The sequence below is a fragment of the Lolium rigidum genome, chromosome 1 (genome assembly GCF_022539505.1).
Source record: "Lolium rigidum isolate FL_2022 chromosome 1, APGP_CSIRO_Lrig_0.1, whole genome shotgun sequence".
In the NCBI taxonomy this organism is placed as follows: Eukaryota; Viridiplantae; Streptophyta; class Magnoliopsida; order Poales; family Poaceae; genus Lolium; species Lolium rigidum.
In genome coordinates, this window is record NC_061508.1 from 142926728 (window position 1) to 142935935 (window position 9208).

The window sequence follows — 9208 nt, forward strand, 5'->3', positions numbered from 1 at the left end:
GGAACGGTTCTGCTGAAAACGGCGTTAGTCCGTGTTAGTTGCATCCAAAATACACAAATTAGAGGCAAAACAATAGCAAAAGTGTTCGGGAAAGTAGATACGTTTTGGACGTATCAACTCCCCCAAGCTTAGCTTATTGCTTGTCCTCAAGCAATTCAGTTAACAACCGAGCGATAAAAGAACTTTCACGAACACATTTGTTCATATGATGTATATATTCTCATGATATGGCTAATACTTAAGCAGTTCATAATAAGATACATGCAAATAAGATCATCTAACAGCTATGTCAATCATGAAGAGGTACCAACAATTAATAATAAGCATCATGAATCATGTATATAAGCGAGGATTGCAATGTTCATAAGAGAGTATGATAGAGTGGTATCTCGCTTGCCTGTATTTGATCGGCAAAACATAAATGCCCGGGCACCTCCGGAGTTCATAGAAAGACTAGAAGTAGTGATTGTCAAAGATAAAAGCATCAAAGTTATACCACAATCAATCATATTTTGAGACAAGCATATTATACTAAGAATGACAGTTGTGCTCTCAAGAAAGTGCTCAAAGAAAGGATGGAGACACAACATAAAAGTAAAAGATTGACCCTTCGCAAAGGGAAGCAGGGATTAACATGCGCTAGAGCTTTTCATTTGTAAATCAGGAGTAAAATTATTTTGAGAGGTGTTTGTTGTTGTCAACGAATGGTAATGGGTACACCAACTACCTCGCCAACCGGACTTTCAAGAGCGGCTCCCATGAATTATTTGCATGTTTATGTGGCACTCCTTCCAACCTTTCTTACACAAACCATGGCTAACCGAATCTTCGGGTGCCTGCCAACAATCACATACCATGAAGGAGTGCCTTTTTAACTTAGTTTTATTATGATGAGGACACTCCCCCCAACCTTTGCTTACACAAGCCATGGCTAACCGAATCCTTCGGGTGCCGTCCAACAATCACAAACCATGGAGGAGTGTCTATTTAAGTTAATTAATTCGGGACTCGGGAATCCCATTGCCAGCTCTTTTTGCAAAATTATTGGATAAGCGGATGTGCCACTAGTCCATATGAGAGTCCGTCAAAAGTAAATGACAAGGTTGAAAGATAAACACCACATACTTCCTCATGAGCTATGAAACATTAACACAAATTGAGAAGCATTTTGAAGGTTTTAAAGGTAGCGCATGAGAATTTACTTGGAATGGTTTTAAATGCCATGCATAGGTATTTATGGTGGACACTCTGGAATAACTTGGTTTTCATGTGTTTGGAGGCACGAGCAGCGTTCCCGCTCGGTACAAGTGAAGGCTAGCAAAAGACTAGGGAGCGACAAATCAAGAGAGCGATGAATTGTCATAATCATGCTTGCGGCAAAATAAATTAAGCGAGGCATAAAAGTGATACAAGAACTACTGAAGCAATGTAAATCATTGAGGCTTAATTGACTCTTGTTCAGTCATATGCATGCGTGAGCATGTGCCAAGTCGATATAAATGAATTATTCAGAGGAGGATACCACAATGCCATACTTACTTATGAATAAAACAATGCAAGCAAACATCCATGACATGCTACTCATATTAATAAATTGGAGCTAATCATGAGAGATCATGAACTACTAGACTTTCTTAAATGACATATACCTCACATGAACCAACTAAGCATGCTCACATGGATGAGTATATGTACAAAAATGAAAACAAATAGAGTTCATACCAGCCTCTCACCACAATCAGATTGCCGTAGATCGTCATTATTGCCTTTTCACTTGTGTAGCTTGGATAATATGAAATGAAAACCACGCTCCAGCCACCGAAGACCATTGAACTCATAATGAACTTTAAAAACCAAAGAAGAACAGCAAATATTTTTTGTGTTTTCGAATTTGAGAACAAGAACAAAAGGAAACAAGCAAACAAAGCAAAATCTTTTTGGGTTTTCTTATAGCAAACTAGCAATAGCAAATAAAGAGAAACAAATGCAAGAAACCAAGATAAACAAATGGTGAAGAGAAACAACAGAAATATTTTTGGTCTTTTTGTGTTTTGGGAAAGAAACAAAGCGAAAGCAAGAAATAGCAAACTAAAAGAAACACAGAAAAGCGAGATAGCAGAAATCTGCCAAAACCTGACAGCAGTACAGAAATCGATTTTTACAAAAATCTTACGTTGCTCATCTCGAAAAGTGTTCAACTAATGAAAGTTAGATAACAACCTGGGGAACATGCACAGAAATTGGCTTCGCAAAATAACGTTCTGGCTGTGCGCACGAATTTTTACGGTAACAGTCCAGAATCTGTTTTCAAGCAGCACTTCCCCAAATATCATCTTCCTCTCATTAGAAAACCACTCAAAGAGACTAAACAAGTATATACAAGTATCCAGCAACCATAATATGCAAAGAATGAGTGATGCCGGTATACCTCCCCCCAAGCTTAGGCTTTTGGTCTAAGTGGACTTCAATCCCATCGAGGCCATGAGGTAGTATCCCCGTAGTACGACGAAGATGGATCATATTCCGGGTATGTGCTAGAAGAAGCACCCGGATACGTGACGGTGTAGTCGTAGGAGGGCTCGGCGTCCTCGGAGTCATGCTGCTGGTGGAAATCTTGTATCTTCATATGTTCATCCACCTCCTCCTTAGTGCGCGACCATGGTTGCTGATGTCTACGGGTGCTTCTATTCTTGTAGACAGTGTTGGGCCTCCAAGAGCAGAGGTTTGTAGAACAGCAGCAAGTTTCTCTTAAGTGGATCACCCAAGGTTTATCGAACTCAGGGAGGAAGAGGTCAAATATATCCCTCTCGTGCAACCCTGCAACCACAAAGCAAGAAGTCTCTTGTGTCCCCAACACACCTAATAGGTGCACTAGTTCGGCGAAGAGATAGTGAAATACGAGGTGGTATGAATAAGTAGTAGCAACGGCACCGAGAAAAGTGCTTTGCCTAGGACGAGTAAACAAGCGGTAGTAACGCAGCGGTAGTAACGCGATAAAACGAGTAAACAAGGAGCGATAGCGATATTTAGGAACAAGGCCTAGGGATTAGACTTTCACTAGTGGACACTCTCAACATTGATCACATAACAGACTAGATAAATGCATACTCTACACTCTTGTTGGATGATGAACACATTGCGTAGGATTACACGAACCCTCAATGCCGGAGTTAACAAGCTCCACAATAATGCTCATATTTTAGTAACCTTTAGTGTAAGATAGATCAAAAGACTAAACCAAGTACTAACATAGCATGCACACTTGTCACCTTCATGCATATGTAGGAGGAATAGATCACATCAATATTATCATAGCAATAGTTAACTTCGCAATCTACAAGAGATCATGATCATAGCATAAACCAAGTACTAACACGGTGCACACACTTGTCACCTTTGCACACGTGCGGGAGGAATAAAACTACTTTAATAACATTGCTAGAGTAGCACATAGATAAATTGTGATACAAACACATTGCAATCATAAAGAGATATAAATAAGCACCTCACTACGCCATTCAACGGTGAATAAGTATTACGTGAAATATAGCCTAAGAGACCCACACGGTGCACACACTTGTCACCTTTACACACGTGGGACAAGGAGTCTCCGGAGATCACATAAGTAAAACTCACTTGACTAGCATAATGACATCTAGATTACAAGCATCATCATATGAATCTCAATCATGTAAGGCAGCTCATGAGATTATTGTATTGAAGCACATAGGAGAGAGATGAACCACATAGCTACCGAGTACGGCCCCGAGCCTCGATGGAGAACTACTCCCTCCTCATGGGAGCGAGCGGCGGTGATGAAGATGGCGGTGGAGATGGCAGCGGTGTCGATGGAGAAGCCTTCAGGGGCACTTCCCCGCTCCGGCAGCGTGCCGGAGCAGGAGACTCATGTCCCCCGGATCTTGGCTTCGCGATGGCGGCGGCTGCGGAAGGTTTTCCGTATCGTGGTTCTTCGCATCGGGGGTTTCGCGACGGAGGCTTTATATAGGCGAAGAGGCGGCGCGGGAGGGTCGAAGGGGTGGCCACACCATATGGCGGCGCGGCCGGGGCACTGGGCCGCGCCGGCCTATGGTGCGGGGGCCCGGTGCCCCCTCTCGGTCCTTCCGGGTGTTCGGATGCTTCCGGTGAAAATAGGAACACTGGGTCTTCGTTTCGTCCAATTCCGAGAATATTTCGTTACTAGGATTTACGAAACCAAAAACAGCAGAAAACGGAAGCGGCACTTCGGCATCTTGTTAATAGGTTAGTTCCAGAAAATGCACGAATATGACATAAAGTGTGCATAAAACATGTAGGTATCATCAATAATATGGCATGGAACACAAGAAATTATCGATACGTCGGAGACGTATCAAGCATCCCCAAGCTTAGTTCTGCTCGTCCCGAGCAGAGTAAAACGATAACAAAGATAATTTACGGAGTGACATGCCATCATAAACTTGATCATACTATTTGTAAACATATGTAATGAATGCAGCGATCAAAACAATGGTAATGACATGAGTAAACAAGTGAATCATAAAGCAAAGACTTTTCATGAATAGTACTTCAAGACAAGTATTAATAAGTCTTGCATAAGAGTTAACTCATAAAGCAATAAATCAAAGTAAAGGTATTGAAGCAACACAAAGGAAGATTAAGTTTCAGCGGTTGCTTTCAACTTGTAACATGTATATCTCATGGATAATAGTCAACATAGAGTAATATAACAAGTGCAATATGCAAGTATGTAGGAATCAATGCACAGTTCACACAAGTGTTTGCTTCTTGAGGTGGAGAGAGATAGGTGAAGCCGACTCAACATAAAAGTAAAGAGAATGGTCCTTCAAAGAGGAAAGCATCGATTGCTATATTTGTGCTAGAGCTTTTATTTTGAAAACATGAAACAATTTTGTCAACGGTAGTAATAAAGCATATGAGTTATGTAAATTATATCTTACAAGTTGCAAGCCTCATGCATAGTATACTAATAGTGCCCGCACCTTGTCCTAATTAGCTTGGACTACCGGATCTTTGCAATGCACATGTTTTAACCAAGTGTCACAATGGGGTACCTCCATGCCGCTCTGTACAAAGGTCTAAGGAGAAAGCTCGCATTTTGGATTTCTCGCTTTTGATTATTCTCAACTTAGACATCCATACCGGGACAACATGGACAACGAGATAATGGACTCCTCTTTAATGCATAAGCATGTGGCAACAATTATTATTCTCATATGAGATTGAGGATATATGTCCAAGCTCGAAACTTCCACCATGAATCATGGCTCTAGTTAGCGGCCCAAAGTTCTTCTCTAACAATATGCATGCTCCAACCATAAAGGTGGTAGATCTCTCTTACTTCGAGACAAGACGGACATGCATAGCAACTCACATGATATTCAACAAAGAATAGTTGATGGCGTCCCCGAAGCATGGTTATCGCACAACAAGCAACTTAATAAGAGATAAAGTGCATAAGTACATATTCAATACCACAATAGTTTTTAAGCTATTTGTCCCATGAGCTATATATTGCAAAGGTGAATGATGGAATTTTAAAGGTAGCACTCAAGCAATTTACTTTGGAATGGCGGATAAATACCATGTAGTAGGTAGGTATGGTGGACACAAATGGCATAGTGGTTGGCTCAAGTATTTTGGATGCATGAGAAGTATTCCCTCTCGATACAAGGCTTAGGCTAGCAAGGTTATTTGAAACAAACACAAGGATGAACCGGTGCAGCAAAACTCACATAAAAGACATATTGTAAACATTATAAGACTCTACACCGTCTTCCTTGTTGTTCAAAACTCAATACTAGATATTATCTAGACTCTAGAGAAACCAAATATGCAAACCAAATTAGCAAGCTCTAAGTGTTTCTTCATTAATGAGTGCAAAGTATATGATGCAAGAGCTTAAACATGAGCACAACAATTGCCAAGTATCAAATTATCCAAGACATTTTAGAATTACTACATGTAGTCATTTTCCAGTTTCCAACCATATAACAAATGAACGAAGCAGTTTCAACCTTCGCCATGAACATTAAAAGCTAAGAACACATGTGTTCATACGAACCAGCGGAGCGTGTCTCTCTCCCACACAAGCATTTATTCAAACAAAAACAAAAATAAAAGCAAACCGACGCTCCAAGCAAAGTGCATAAGATGTGACGGAATAAAAATATAGTTTCGAGGGAGGAACCTGATAATGTTGTCGATGAAGAAGGGGATGCCTTGGGCATCCCCAAGCTTAGACGCTTGAGTCTTCTTAAAATATGCAGGGGTGAACCACCGGGGCATCCCCAAGCTTAGAGTTTTCACTCTCCTTGATCATAGTATATCATCCTCCTCTCTTGACCCTTGAAAACTTCCTCCACACCAAACTCGAAACAAACTCATTAGAGGGTTAGTGCATAATCAAAAACTCACATGTTCAGAGGTGACACAATCATTCTTAACACTTCTGGACATTTCTCAAAGCTACTTGGAAGGTAATGGAACAAAGAAATCCACCCAACACAGCGAAAGAAGCAATGCGAAATAAAAGGCAGAATCTGTCAAAACAGAACAGTCCGTAAAGACGAATTTTAAAAGGGCACCAGACTTGCTCAAATGAAAATGCCCAAATCCTATATAACTAAAAAGTTCATCCCCACTAACCTATTTATCTTGACATGCAGCCTATCCACCTCAGCAGTGGGCCACATCAGCAAATAATAACATGCTTTCTTTAACTTTTTTTGGTATTGGCGAGCCCGGCAATCGCGTTATTAATATTTTCGGGATGCGACGCACTGTCGACTCAGCCTTTTCAACTGACTCGGGCATAGGAGAAGACGAGCAAATCATAACTTGATCCCGTCCGTTCTGCTTCGCTTCCTCCCACTGGTGGAAAAACAGGCTTCCGGGAAGCCCCATAAGTCGCGAAGGTAAAGGAACCGCGACTAATGGCGTCTTTAGTCGCGGTTCGTGTGGCTGAACCACGACCAAAAAAAGTTAAAGAAAGCATGTTATTATTTGCTGATGTGGCCCACTGCTGAGGTGGATAGGCTGCATGTCAAGATAAATAGGTTAGTGGGGATGAACTTTTTAGTTATATAGGATTTGGGCATTTTCATTTGAGCAAGTCTGGTGCCCTTTTTGAAACTATTCGTGCTGTACGGACTGTTCTGCTTTTGACAGATTCTAGCCTTCTTGTCTCGCATTGCTTCTTTCGCTGTGTTGGGTGGATTTTCTTTTGAATTCCATTACCCTTCCAGTAGTCTTTGAGCAATGTCCAGAGAAGTGTTAAGAATGATTGTGCCAACAACTACCTGAACATGTGAGTTTTGATTATGCACTAACCCTCAAATGAGCTTGTTTCGAGTTTGGTAGTGGAGGAAGTTTTCTAAGGGTCAAAGAGAGGAGGTATGATACACATATGATCAAGGAGTGAAAGCTCTAAGCTTGGGGATGCCCAGGTGGTTCACCCTGCATATTTCTAAGAGACTCAAGCGTCTAAGCAGGGATGCTCCAAGGCATCCCCTTCTTCATCGACAACACTATCGGGTTCCTCCTCTTGAAACTATATTTTTATTCGGTCACATCTTATGTACTTTGCTTGGAGGCGTCAGGTTTGCTTTGTTTTGCTTTTGTTTAGAATAAATGCTTAGTGTGGGAGAGAGGCACGCTCGCTTGGCTACGTATGAACACATGTGTTCTTAGCTTTAATGTCCATGGCGTTAAGCTGAGAAGCCTTCGTTACATTTTTATATGGTTGGAAACGGAAAATGCTACATGTAGTAATTAGTAAAATGTCTTGGAATAATTTGATACTTGGCAATTGTTGTGCTCATGTTTAAGCTCTTGCATCAGTATACTTTGCACCCATTAATGAAGAAACACTTAGAGCTTGCTAATTTGGTTTGCATATTTGGTTTCTCTAGAGTCTAGATAATATCTAGTATTGAGTTTTGAACAACAAGGAAGACGGTGTAGAATCTTATAATGTTTACAATATGTCTTTTATGTGAGTTTTGCTACACTTGTTCATCCTTGTTTGTTTCAAATAACCTTGCTAGCCTAAAGCCTTGTATCGGAGGAATACTATCTCATAGCATCCTGAGCCAACCACTATGCCGTTATGTGTCCACCATGCCTACTCACATGGTATTTATCCGCCATTCCAAAGTAAATTGCTTGAGTAACTACCTTTAAAATTCCATCATTCACCTTTGCAATATATAGCTCATAGGGACAAATAGCTAAAAACTATTGTGTATTGAATATGTACTTATGCACTTTATCTCTGTTAAGTTGCTTGTTGTGCGGTAACCATGCTTTCTGGGGACGCCATCAGCTATCTGTTGAATATCATGTGAGTTACTATAGCAGTCCGTCTTGTCTGAAGTAAGAGAATCTACCACCTTATGGTTTGGAGCATGCATAGTTATTGAGAGAACTTTGGGCCGCTAACTAAGCAAGATCCATGAGTTGGAAGTTTCAGTCTTGGACATATCCTCAATCTCATATGATAATAATTGTTGCCACATGCTACGCATAAGAAGGGTCCATTATCTGTTGTCCATGTCATCGGTATGGATGTCTAAGTTGAGAATAATCAAAAAGCGAAATCCAAAATGCGAGCTTTCTCCTTAGACTATCGACGTGATGGTAGACTACATTGTGACACTTGGTCAGAACTGTGCCGTGCAAAGATCGGTAGTCCAAGCTGAGTGCAGGCAATGCTAGAAATATACTATGCATGAGGCTTGCAACTTGTAGATATAATTTACATAACTCATATGCTATTACTACCGTTGACAAAATTGTTTCATGTTTCAAAATAAAAGCTCTAGCTACAATATAGCGATCGATGCTCCTCACGAAGGACCATTCTTTCTATTTTGATCAGTTCGCCTCTATCTCTCCACCTCGAAGCAAACACTTGTGAACTGTGCATTGATCCTATGCTTGCATGTTGCACTTGTGTTATGTACTCTATGTTGACAATTATCCATGAGATACTACATGTTACAAGTTGAAAACAGACCATATAAACATAATCTTCCTTTGTGTTGCTTCAATACCTTCTACTTTGATTTATTGCTTTTATGAGATTAACTCTTATGCAAGACTTATTGATGCTTGTCTTGAAGTACTATTCATGAAAAGTGCACCTTTGCCAGTATTCAGCTTGTTTTGCTCAATGTCATTACCATTG